The sequence below is a fragment of the Octopus sinensis genome, linkage group LG1, assembly GCF_006345805.1.
Source record: "Octopus sinensis linkage group LG1, ASM634580v1, whole genome shotgun sequence".
Lineage (NCBI taxonomy): Eukaryota > Metazoa > Mollusca > Cephalopoda > Octopoda > Octopodidae > Octopus > Octopus sinensis.
The window spans coordinates 14,762,747-14,777,093 of NC_042997.1; the positions used below are offsets into that span (position 1 = coordinate 14,762,747).

Below are 14,347 nucleotides of genomic sequence, written 5' to 3' on the forward strand. Positions count from 1 at the left end.
ACTGACAATTGGTAAGGTAACAAAAACTATAAACTATAACATAAGTGGATTGTACAAAACAAAGAAAATAGCAGGAGAAAGTAAAATGGATCAGTGATTTTCAACATAGATATAAGGCCAGAAAATCTAGTGGAGGATACAGTTGAGTAAAATCAACTTTAGTATCTAAATGGTACTTATTTTAACCATCATAAAATATGAAAAGGAAAGTCAGCTTTAGCAATCACAAAGCATTTAATCAGATAAGTCACTACTCTATTTCTACCACTCGCCTTTCTTGTATCAAACAATTAAATTTAATGAACCAAAAGATTGATGGACTAAACAATGAAATCTAATGTAACCAAACATTAATGGAGTTAATGATGAAATTTGATTGATCAAGCTTAATGGACAAAACAATGGAATTTAATGATCCAAATAATGAAAGAAGGTTGATGCAAGAGCTGTAAAGAAGACAATACAAATTGAGTTTGTGTGACAATGAATAACTGCAAGTTTCAGATGTCTACTGAGACTATTTCAAAAGAACATGGAGAAGAAAATGGCTTAAACTTGACTTTCTTAACCTCAAAAAGGCATTTTATAAAGCCCTATGTTCTGTAATTTAGTAAGCAATGAATAAGCTTGACATGTATCGTGAGAGAAGTATTCCCACAATGCATGTAGGGACTAAAAGTGGGGTGGAAACTGTTTGTAAGTGGGGATTAAAAGTGCGGAGTAATTCATTGAATAGTGAAAGGAATTTAAGAATCAGATAAGTGTCTATTAAGGTTCTGTCCTTTGCCCACCACTCTTGAGAATTGCTTTCAAAAACATTATGAAGGTTATTTGAAGAAGTTTCTTGATATTATTTCAAAATAGATCTAGAAGCTTCAAAAGAAGCTAAATATACAAAAAGCAGTTCAAAACTAAAAGCCTCTAGATCAATTTGGTCAAAAGTAAGAAGTAGTGACATTATACATTGTCCCTTTGATAAATTTCTAAGTTTCTGAAATTGAAAAAAAAAAAATTAAATTAATTGAATAGTAAGATATTCAGATGGCTTTAGAGTACTAATATCGACTAAATTAGATAACTATAATTTAATTTTAATCATTAAATGTCATAAGACTGAGGAATATTATCTGTTTGTTTATGTTTGAATTAAATCAACTGGTTCAGGAGACATGTTAATATGCCTTTTGGGTCATACTTTAACAATTAATGATTTGTAATTATAATAATTAAAATAAACATTGAATAAATATCCTCAAATTAAAACCTTCAAATTACCATTGCACTGTAATTTTCAACGGCTCTAATGTCAAAGTAAAACACTAGTTCATTTCCACAATGTGATAAAAGTCTTTTTGAACATGTTCTTTTTAATTAACATACTTGACAATCAATCACTCCTGAACTAGCAAGACTACAGTTTTAAATACATCGAATGTATTGCCAAATAAAATGTACTGTACAATATTTCTTACAAATGAAATTCACTACAATGTTTCAATTTCTAGTCAGAACAGCTACAATTATTGTCTAATTAATGCTTTCAGGAATGAATGAGTTCATCAATTTCTCTCTCTCTCTTGGGATGTTAAGCTTTCATGTCAGTTTAACAGAATCATTTTTTTTTTTTTGTTTTCCTTCTTGTAAAACTATACTAAATGTGTATCAAATCAAAAGGCAAAATCATTATAATGAAGAAAACCAATTTTATGTTAACCAAATCCATACCAAATAAGAAAATGAGACTGAAACAAGTAAAATCAAAATCTGATTTTTGTTTTTCTTTTTATTTCTTTTTTTTTTTAATAATTCAAACCCATGTTTGTTTTGCTTTATTTTGTTTTTATCGTGTTGCATTAGTGTCAATCTTTCAAACAGAAGAAATATTTTGAAGTAGATAAATGTCAAGTGTCATACGAATGTAATAACACTTTTCCAGTAAAGCTTTTAGATTTATGCTGAGCAACTATGAATTCACACCTTTCTGTTTTAGTGGAACATGACTGGCATAAGTAAATAAGACTTTAAAGTCAAATGTATAATGAATCAGATATCTGATTAGATGTAAAATAATATACATATCCACTTTTTTTTCAGACAAAAATATTCCATTTATCCATTTGCCTTCTATTTTCGTCCATTTGTGAACGTATGAAGTTAAATCAATAATACAACAGCACTGCATAGATTTTTCTCCACCTAGAAGCAACATTATGTCTAAGAACAAATTTACAACTTCACTCAAAAATTTATCATTTATATTTACATCAGCCTATATAAAATTTGAGGCAATTCAGGAAAACAAAATTGTATTGTTTTCTGATAGTTAATATCAAGAGATCTAAAAGCACTGAATAAGATATTAGCCCTAGTAATATTAATCAATGTAGATCAATATAACAAGAATATTTTGAAACAAAAACAGCTACAAGACTCAAGACTTGTTATAAACTTTATTGTTTTTTTCTTCAACAAACATTTCCTAATACCGACACCATTAAATGAGTACAGGAGGTTTTTGTAAAAAAGTTACAATAGAATTATTGGTACAGTGGAGGCAAAAATGATTGAATAGTTTTAAAGAATAACAAATGATGACTGATGAATAATAGTTTTAAAGACTAACATGCTGATGAATGGAGATTTATATGTAATGTAACTTAAATGTCAATAAGACCTAACAGCTATCACATTTCAAAATCAAACTTAGATCAAATAAGCAGTGTTATAAAAATATAAAGCAGTAAACCTTAACAATAAAAGAAAAATGTGCACAAATTAAACGAGTTATATAAATGTTTAAATAAAGCAATATAGTTTTGTCCTAGGTAAACCTTGACATCCACCAGATCTATGAAATAATTAAAAACAAATCCAGCAGATATTACGCCATCTTTGTAGGTGTATGAAAGGACTATGCAATAAACGTTTGTTTTTTCTTCTTATATAAGGTAGTATGGGATGATATTGAGAAAAAAATTGGCTGCTGTTCTAGCAGGTCAAGAAACCATGTAGATACTCCCTGACATATATTCTAGTAATAGTTAAAATTATGCTTTCATCAAATATGCAAATGAATACATTAACTGAGAGGAAGGAAGGTAATACACATGGCAGTCATTGCAGGTTCTCTCAAATTGGTGAGATCAATACAGCTGATGTTCGGTTTGAACTTCTGAAGATTAATGTCAGCAGGAAAATATAAGCAATAAAGAATCCCCAGAGGGTGCAGTTCTAGGAGAAAATGGTTGAGCTTAGTGTGCTGTGTGGATTGTGTTGGGTGAAATACAAAAATGAAGGTTTAAACTGTAAATTATTTACAGAGTTGTGATGAGTGGCAAGTAGAGTTGTGATAGGAGAGTGTTTGTAGAGACTCACAGAAGGCCTTGCTGGAATCTTGGAGACCTAGAAATTTTAGAGGTAGACTATGCAATGCATAAAGGCATTCTTTGCTTTTCTTATGGTTGTCTTACAGGGAATTGTAGATACTTGTACAACTACAGAGCAGCTAGAAGTTGAATGTTTTGTTGTGAAGTTTGGTAATATGAGGATAGAGAGGAAGTGTAATTGGTGGGTCAGAGATGAAGCAGAATGGTAGCCAGCAGTGAACTGGCAGGGCTATGACCAGTTAGGTGTAAGCACCAGAAAATTTAGAGAGACCTACTACAGTAGGAAGATATGAGATGTATTGCTTTGAAGAGGCAATGGACAGACAAACCAATGAGAGCAAAGAGAAAGGTAGTATATAATGGTAGATAAATAATGGTAGACATTTCAGCTTACATTTTACAAGTTTTGTTGGCTACATATAGGTTTTGGGGGTGCTTTATTTTTTACAATGGGATCATGGCCCTATCAAGTCATATATTCTGCAATGTGACCAATTTTCAGTGTATGTGTATGTGTGTGTGTGAGAGAGAGAGAGGGACAGACAGACAGACACACACGTGCACACTAACCAATCCTAATACATGGCAAGTACTTTATTTACCTCAAAAGTTGACCTTCACATGATTTAAAATATCATATAAAATGAATAGGTGAAAATATTACTTGATGTAAGAAATTACAAGTGAAATTAATGCAAGAGACAAGAGAAGGATACTGACTTTAGAGAAAGTGATTTGAAGAAGATCTGATTAAATCAGGGAAAACTGCTGTTATTTGGAGGAATTCAAAGAAGAGTAGAGACAACAGTTAACTTTTAGGTGAGTGGTAGGTTAAGTGAATTCTACATAAGTGCAGACACTGACTTTCAGTAAAAACAGAACATTGAGTTTAGTCTGGACAGCAGATGTGGCTTAGTGATTGAAGAAGAGAAATCTGTATTTCAGAGAGGAATAAGATGTAAGGTTCATACATCAAGAGATGGTAATTAAAATCAAGGTTGAACTAAACTCCACAGGTGGCAATTGTTGTTTGTTGTTTAGCCAAGTCAACCCTAATTGAGCAGACCTATAAGTAAAGGTAATCCGACTATACCTATCCTATTTTTTTCCTTTCCTGTGAGCAGGAAACCCAGGGCCACACATCATCGAGCATGTTCTTTTCTACTATGCTCAGGTAAGATTTGAAAGAATGTAACTGCTGTTTCTAGCAGATCAGGCAACCACATAGAGGTTCTCTTGTTGGTTTATCCACAGATGTTTGTTATAGATAGAGGGTGGCTTGCCCAGTCAATTGTTTCTTGGTATTCTTTTGAGACAATGATTACTCTGAATGCCAATTGCTATTTGTTCATTATTACTTATTGTTATTAAGCTGCTGATTTTTGGCATGGAAATATCAGAAATTACAACATCATATTCACAAGAGTAATTAAAATTACTTTACATTTCTACTTCATCATGCTATAAGGTCATTAACAGGAAAAAATAAAATAGAATAATTGGTGATTGAATTAGTGATAATAATAATTAACTTAATTTACATAATTTAATAAGAATATATGAAAATAAAGTACAGGAAGATGATGTATGGCAACCAGTGTTTTAGTAAAAGTAGAAAGTCAAGGGAACTTTTGGACTGAACTACAAACAACTCAGGCCATATCTAGAAAATTATTCAATGAATTCATGAACAAGCTCAATCAAGTTCACTTGGGGTTAAACAACAAATGCCGATTCACAGACATGCTGTGTCTAAAAATAATTTATGGGGGATTTATTAACTGAATAGACAGAGTATTGAACCAATTGCCATGCAATATTTAGTTGTGTCTCTTTACATTTTGAGTTCAAATCCTACTTTGAGAAACTTTATTCTTTCAAGATAAATAAAATAATAGCAACAAAAGGACTGACAGAGAAAACTAACAACCAATTGTTCAGTCAGCTCATTAAACAAACCACTGGCTAGTCAGTTGGTAAAATAAAGAAGTGGTATTGAACCAGTGCATATGTTTATTTAAATTTTTATTGGCATAATGACCCTCCCAACAAGATTTGTTTCAACACATGAATTCACATCAAGAATCTTGCAAACCAAATACAGAAACAAACTAAAATAATTACCATTTGTTGTTACTAGTCAGTACTAAACTAGTCCTAATCAAAGGCATTTCAGCATGGCCAAAATAATTTTTTTGTATGTTCGAACAACATTATAAAATGTGCTTAAGATACTAGGATATGTTTTGACGGAGATTTGGCTGTGATTTCACCAGGTTGAGCAACAGCAGAGAGATCACCTTGGATCAAACAAGTATCAGCTATATATTGCTCACAATTAAAAGTGTATGATGCAATTATATTTTATCAACATTTTTGTGACAGCAACAATTTGAACATTTTATATTAATCTTTTTTTTACCATTTAATCAGGAGGTAAAGCAGCACCCATGATCCATTACAGGACCTCCAAGACTAGTAGGAAGGAGGGAGGATGGTACCCTGAAACTGGAAACCTGGCCCAAATACTTGTGACAGAGTGGACCCTGAAGCACCCAAGGTGCCAAAAAGTGGTGTTAAATTGGACAATTGGTTAAATCTAGAACACAAAGAGCTGAGACAAATACTATAAGGCACCTGCTCTGATATCCTTACAATTCTGCCAGTCTACCACCTTGGATTGGTACTTTTTTTATCAATCCTGAAAGGATAAAAGGTAAAGTCGACTTGTGTGGGTTTTGAACTCAGAGCATGGCAAGTTGGAATATATACATCTGGGGCTCTAATGACTTTACCAATTCACCACCCTGTATACAAGACGATTCCCAAAAATTATGTTCATTTAGGTTTTAAACATAGGTACAAGGTCATAAATGTGGAAAGAAAGACGACCAACCTATGAACCAGTGCTTGGTCAGTGGGCTGGATAATCTTTTGTATACAGTTTAGGATATTTATAATAATTTAGTTGGTTTGCATTTTTTTACACTAAATCACTGTTTTACATACATCATTTTTCTTTGTTTATTCTGACTATTTCTCTCAAGCACCACTATAATAAAAATGGAAAGAATCCTGATGATTTATAACATGATGCTTCATTCTTCATCTGATTACAAATTCTCAAGAAATACTAGATGTTTTTATTACTGTTGCTATTTTCTCAGCAATTGTCTGTATGTATCATCTTCAGAGCCTACTTGTAAATCTTTTTAAGTGCTATCTCAATCTTTCTAATAACAGATTGAGTATTTTCAAATAAAAAGTCACACTAGCATGATATTTACTATGTTATTTATAAAGGGTATAATATTAACAACGATGGTTGATGTTTGATGATGATGATGACGATTTCAGACTTAAGTAGAAAGACCATAAAATTTGTCAAGTGTAGTGTAGACAATTGAATCTATCAGTGTATTTGGTTGGTATTTATTCAGGTGAGTCCAAAAGAAAGGACGATAAAATCAATCTAGGCAGGATCTGAGCTCAGAATGTATAGCAACATAATTAAATGCATCAAGGTATTTTGTTTGAAATGAAATTAAAGACCACAAACAGTGTACCCAGAAATTATAAAGTTCCAATCTTCTTACTATGATTGCTAATGCATATATCAGGTCATCCCATAAGTTCTGTCCAAATCTTTATATATAAAAGAGAAGTTGTGTGTCTGTCTCCTACGATTTAGATTCCTAACTACTCCCACATTTTGCGGTGCAGTTTAACCAAAACCGGGTATCTTATAGTCGTGATTCATATCGAGCCCTTCTGGGTATTAGCACATGTCTACGATGAGTCTACGATTTAAAAAAAAATTTACCATTGTTTTTTTCCATTTTAATGCATTTTTTTCGCTATTATATAAGGGAAGTAAATCTCTAAAAATGTCTACGATGAGTCAACGATTTAAAAAAAAATTTACCATAATTTTTTTTCCATTTTTAATGCATTTTTTGCTATTTTTTGGCTATAACTCTCTAAAAAGGCTTATATAGTTATTTCCCTTACAAACCCGAGCAACGCCAGGCGATACTGCTAGTTTTAAATAAAGAAAACAAGTGATCAAATGTTATATTTAATTGAAATTTAATCATCAATGTACTTTCCCTGATTATCTATGACTTCCATCTATTTACAAGTTTTTAAATCCCATCAATGTAAAACTCTTTTGGTTTCAAAGCGAAGAACTCTGAAATATCAGTTTCAACCTTCTCCTGGTTTGTGAAAGTTGTGTCCCCTCAAATGATTCTGTAAACTATGAAACAAATGGTAGTCTGAAGGAGCAAGGTTGGGAGAATAAGGTGGATGAGGATTTTTTTCCAAAACAAGCTCTTCGATCTTCTGTAATGTGATCTTTGCAGAGTGGGGTCATGCACTGTCCTGATGAAACATCATTCCTTTCCGATTCACTAAAGCGGGCCTTTTTTTTTCTTCAAAGCTTGGTTCAAACGCTCTAATTGCTGACAGCAGACTTGAGCATTGATTGTTGCATTAGGTGGTAACAATTCAAAGTGAATTACTCCTTTGCAATCCAACCAGATAAAGACAAGAACCTTTTTCCCATGAAGTTCCCTTCTTGGTTATGGCTGAGTTTTTTTTTTCCTTTTACCAAGCCACTGTTTACAACATTTAACATTTCGAAAGAAGATCCATTTTCCGTCACCAGTCACAAGTCTATACAAAAAGGATGAAATGAGTTCATAAGAATGGAGAGAAGAGCAGATGTCAGCTCAGGATTTGTGGTTGCTTTTGGACAATTCATGAGGCACCCATTTTCCAAGTTTAGGAACTTTTCCAAGTTGTTGAAGATGACGATGAATAGTTGTAAGGTTTGAACTAAGCTTTATTGCCTATTCTTCAACTGATAATGCAGGATTTTCTGCAAGTAATGCCTCAAGGAGCTTATCATCAAACTCAACTGGATGTCCTGTTCGATCTTCATCTTCAAGACTGAAATCTCCACTTCTGAATTTTGCAAACCATCTTCTGAAAGTTCTTTCATTCAAACATACTTTCCCATAAATGGAGTGTATGTTTCAAGTTGCTTCGGCTGCAGAGTTTCTCTTTTTGCATTTATAAAGCATTATGTGCCTTAAATGCTCTTTGGATACTTCCATGTTAGAAAGGGTTTTAATCAAAGAAATTTCAATTCTATTATTCTGTAAAATAATATTTAATTAGTTTAAATGTACACAAATGTATAAAAATAATTTTTAATTCCATTAGACATTCTAAAATACTGTTAAATTTCATTCAATTTTAAAAAAAGGTAAAATCAGACAGAACTTATGGGATGACCTGATACACAAAATATTTAAGGACTTATGAAAAAGCAAGAAACCACATTTAAATGACTTGGTGAAACACAAAACAAAACAATTAATTTCCAAGACTAACAGAACAATAAACCTTTTCCTCCCAACAAAAAACTGCAAACCTTCATATCTCTGGTATGGGAAATCTAAACAGTAGTACTTATACAAAAACTAAATGCACACCTATAAAAAAAAAAAACAATGAAGAATGGAAGAGATACTGCAAACACTCATTTGAATGTAACGAAGTGTAAAGATCAGTTACTGATCAACATAGCCATAACTGAAGATGAGGGAGAGAAAGAGGGGTTGGTATATGTCATGGATTGATTACCAGAAGGCTTTTAACAATGTTACACACTCATAAAGTCTGGAAACATTAAAATATTAACTACGCATAAGTAACAAATAATTGGGTTTTTAAAATGTGCCAAAGTAACTTTAAAGAGGGATTCTTAAGAAGAACATGCAACAGCTCTTCTTTCAGTGGAATTCATTCTTTTGCAAACATCTGAGCCAGGTCTTTGGTCTAAGGAAGTCTAAGGATAACTTCTCTGAATAAGATCATGGGCACTGCCCTTCCTCGTCACTTAGCTATCATCATCATTATTTAATATCCATGTTCCACGCTGGCATGGACTGGACACTTTGACAGGATCCAATTGGCCTAAGAACTGCATCATGCTCCAGGGAATGTTTGATGTGGTTTCTATGGCTGGAGGCCTTTTCCTAACACCAATCACTTTACAGTGTATACAAGGAGCTTTTTTGTGCCACCAGCACTAGTGAGATTACATGACTATGAACCCAAAGAGGCAAGCATTATGCTAAGAGATGATGGGTCAACACATGAGAGAAGGGCCAGAGTAGAAAAGATTTTTGCTGTAGAGGAGCTACATGACTATTCACATTATAGAAGAGAAAGTGAGAATATTGGGTAGAGCTGGGAAGCAATAAAAATAGTTGGGATAGGTGTCAGGTTGAACTTTCGGTATGAGGTGGATAGAAATGAGTAGGGCAGAGAGACAAGGAGTGTGGATAAGAAAATAAACTTCTCCACATACAAGGTAAAAATAAAGTACACCAAGTCAAAATGATTCAGATAAAAAACTAAATAGCAGAAAGACTGACTCTAGATTAGACTCTAAAATAGAATATATATATATGTCTATATGTTAGAAAGAATTTCTCAACTTGAAAAATATCTATATCTTAATTTGTAACAAATTTGTTACATAAATAATAAATACACGACTTATATCTCATCGAGGTGGTACTGTTATTTTTTCCTCTATAGTATCATCCCGGCATAGCTATAGCGCACTAGCTGAAGCCATTAATAGCAGGAAAGAGAATGCATATCCATACACATGATATAAGCATATGTTCAAACAAGGAAATATTTATTAGCATTTATAACCAATGACACTTTTCTTCACAAGTCCATGACATAAATAAAATTTTGAAAAAACAGATAGGCTACTGACATGCTTATCAGCTCATATTTCATATTTTCCATGCAATTTTAAACATAGAATACTTTCACTTAAGCATGTACGATTTATTTTGCAAGGTAACATTCAAGTTCACAGGCCTGGTTATATTTACAATGCCTTATGATATCAGAGTCACTTATGCAAACTGGAGAACGGAGTAGCACAAAGAAAAATACCAGGAAGCTAAAATGACAGTAGCTATCAGGTATACTTAACCCCTTAAAGGATTATCCCGAGTCTACTCATGCATCGCAAATGTATCTTTTTAGAACCAGACGAATATACTTGGTCAAAATTAACTTCTAATTTTAGCACTCAAATGAGTTTATTTGCTTTGTGTCATTTCATTTTTGAGCAATCACGAATATACTCACATTGTCGTAAGCCTGGCAGCAAATATTCTGGTGCCATTTCAAAGAATTTATGCTTCTGAGTTTTGAACTTTTACTTCAGTGCATACATATATTTTTCTATGCTTGAGTGGGTTGGACAGGTCTTATTCAGCATAGTGTCTCACCATTTGTTGGAATCCATTGTCATCTCCTTCCTGAACCTCAACTTTCATCACCTTTTCCCTGTGGTACACCTGAATTCATTAAGGCAAATTTTTTATGAACAGATACTTTTCCTGTCACTACTCTTTACTTGTTTCCAAGCAAAGCAATATTTCTCCATTCAGGAGGAGGTTGGTGTCATTTTAAAACTGTCTCGTTTTGATTCTCTATTATTTATACAAATAAGAGAATTATTTGTGCATTTTTTTCTCAAAATGGATGAAGATTTAGATATATTCAGCTATCACGAAAGGCATATTTTTCATTTCATGATCTGGAAAGCTCTGGGGATGAATTAGACACGTGTAGTTCAGACTCTGACAATTTTTCAAAAGATGACAAAGAAGATAATCAGACAGATGCAAGTGCATGGCATGAAATCAATTGCTTGTCCGATTCGAAGAAAAAGCAGATACATATGCGATGTCTGCAAGATTACTTTATATGTAACTCCTTGTTTTAAAAATTATCATTCTAAATAAACTATCTATATCATTTTCTTAAAGTTTTCCTTTGATTTAAAAGCAATACATAAAAAATCGAAGATAGTTAAGTTATATGTATTTTTTCAATGTCCAAGTTGACTCGTTTAAATCCAAATGAGTAAAAGTACATTTTAATTTCTATAATAAAAAATAAAGGAAACAAGATAAAAAAACTTTTTTTGTAATTAACACAGTGTATATAATTAAAAAAGGAAATAAAAAAATATGCTCTGAAATGAAACGCCTTGTCAAAATAATTGATCCATTAAGGGGTTAATAAAAAGAGAAGTGGAATGCAGGAGGTTTGCTAATACTTACACTGTCAGTAACAAAGGTGTGAAGTGTTCTGCATTGCTAAGGAGTATGCTAGTGTAAATCAGGACATCATTAATGAAAAGTTGGTTCATCATCATAAAAGTACACCAACCTCATTGACACGAAGAGGAAGGAAGTATGGAAACGTTACTGTAACAAGTTGCTGAATGAAAAGAATGCATATGTGAGAGAGAGAGTATTCCAAGGAGACCAACAAAATGGACTGCCTATTGAAATTCATAGCTATACAGTAAAAATGAGTGATAAAAAATGAAGGCACGGAAAGAAAGTGGACCACCATGGATAGTTATTGAGATGTGAAAAGCATCCAACCAAACGGAACATGTGCTAGGCATTCACAAAGCGAACCAGATACAATGTGACATATCTATGTACTATTGCTGGCATAGCTGTATTATCATCAACTGCTACAAAGGCAAAGGAAATGCTCTAGAAGGAAGTAACAACAGAGGCATCAAATTAATGGACCAAGTTATGAAATAAAAAAGGGTTAATTATAGCACAACAAATAAGGAAGAAAAATATCTTGTGAGATGCAAACCAGATTTGTGTCAGGACAGAGTGCTACTAGTGCACCCTGCAGAAGAAAGTCTCAACAAAGAGCAAGCCACTATACTTTGTATTTGTTGATCTGGAGAAGGTCTTTGACAAGAGTATTATACTCTGTAGTCTGGTGGTTGTTAAGAAAATGAGGCATAGATGAATGATATATGAGAACCATGCAAGGAATCAAATGTGTGCAAGAGAGAAGACTGAGGTGCCAAAGACTCGTAATGTGTATGGAGGGTGTCAGCTGAGTTGAGGAATGCCAAGTGATCCAGGTGGAAAGAACCTGCAGATGAGGCAGCGGCAGTGAAGACACAGGGAAAAGGTGATGAAAGTTGAGGTTCAGGAAGGAGATGACAATGGATTCCAACAAGTGGTGAGACACTATGCTGAATAAGACCTGTCCAACCCATTCAAGCATAGAAAAATATATGTAAAATGATGACAATGATGATGGTGGTGGTGGTGGTGGTGGTGGTGGTAACAGCAGAGGTGGTGATGACAATGTGATGATGATGATCATGATGATGATGATGGTGATGAGCACAGCCTGTTTCAACACCCACGTTATGGTATATTATTTTTTATTATTAAATTATATAAAGATATTAGTGTTTGTAAATATCACTTTATAGAAAACAATACTGGTTGCTAAAAATATCTAACAATATATCCAATTATTTTGGAAATGAATGTGGTATAACTTAGTTTTCATCTTTGGAGGAGCAATTAGATAAATATCGAAATGAGAGAATGACCAAAGTGATTAGGGCAATATGGGTATAAAACTGATTAGTTGATAAACATAGTGGATTGATGTGGGCAAGTTTCAGACTTAAATTCCATCTAAAGACTAGATTTTAAAGAGGTAACCTCTCTGTGGTTACTTGATCAGATCAGCTAGAAATAGCAGCAAAATCTGTCATGTCACAAAAAAAAAGAATATTAAGTATGTTATAACAACAAAGGAGTCTCTAGGCCAGTGCTCTGCAACCAGTATACCGTGACACACTTGTGTTCCAAAAGATGATGATAATTTTTTTCCCCTATACTTTTAGTTATATTTTGAGTTCAGGTGTACCACCGAATTTTGAAAAGAATATACATGTACTACAACTGAAAAAAGGTGGCAGACCACTACTCTAAGCTGTCATTTGACTTGTGAAAAATAGCAGCCAAATCTTCCATTAGAAAAAGATAGGAAGACAGTATTAATTAATACAATCTTAGATATAACTAGCAGTATCGCCCGGCGTTGCTCGGGTTTGTAAGGGAAATAACTATATAAGCATTTTTAGAAATGTAAAGTATAATAGCCATCTCAATATGGCTAACCACAAAGGGGGGGGTGTTACTGTAGCTTTTTACGTTCTGAGATTTAATAATAAATTTTTAGAGAGTTACTTCCCTTATATATGCCAAAAATGCATTAAAAGTGGGAAAAATTGATGGTAAATTTTTTTTAAATCGTAGACTCATCGTAGACATGCGCTAATACCCAGAAGGGCTCGATATGAATCACGACTATAAGATACCCAGTTTTGGTAAAACTGCACCGCAAAATGTGGGAGTAGTTAGGAATTTAATTCGTAGGAGACTGACAGCACACAACCTCTCTTTTATATATAAAGATGTCTGGAAATAAAAGATATGATGGCCAGTCACTGCTACGATGATTTTATTGAAAGTCTCCAATATCAGGGTGAGTTGGTGCTAAGTAACAACAGACTCTGTACTAAGTCAATTTAGGTAGAATTTTAATAGCAAAATCACAGTACATAACTGTGAACTGTAGAATATATAGTGCAGTCCACATTTCCAACACTATACTAACTAATAAAATACAAGATAGATAATTAGATATTACCATTTCAATACTGGTAAGATTTATTTATACTGCTAGATATTGCCCTTTAGCAAAATATCTATTATAACATTGTCAGGAGACAATGTTTATAGGACCAAGAACATGGTCTGTGTGTGTGTGTGGTGGTGGTGGTGGTGGTGGTGGTGGTGATGATGATGATGATGATGATGATGATGATGATGATGATGATGATAATAATAATAATAATAATAATAATAACGATAATGATAGCGACGACGACGATACCCTTATCAGACAGGTCACTTTCATGGTATGCACTGCTCTCACACTCAATAATAATAATAATTGTTTTAACATCCACTTTTCCAAGTGGAAATCATATGAAATTCATTAAGGAA

At 33.2% G+C, this 14,347-nt stretch overlaps 1 protein-coding gene across 8 annotated transcripts in view; it reads right to left on the minus strand.

Annotated features, from left to right (window-relative positions):
* LOC115214562 (solute carrier family 66 member 2-like) overlaps positions 1-14,347 on the minus strand; it is a 221,412-nt gene that overhangs the window by 136,932 nt on the left and 70,133 nt on the right. The window contains exon 1 of one of the 8 annotated variants that reach the window (XM_036509815.1): positions 11,558-11,578. The exons of the other annotated variants lie outside the window; for them this stretch is intronic. The gene's annotated coding sequence lies outside the window, so the exon portion shown is untranslated. Of the gene's footprint in view, positions 1-11,557; positions 11,579-14,347 lie in introns of those variants that run through there. 8 annotated transcript variants of the gene reach the window in all.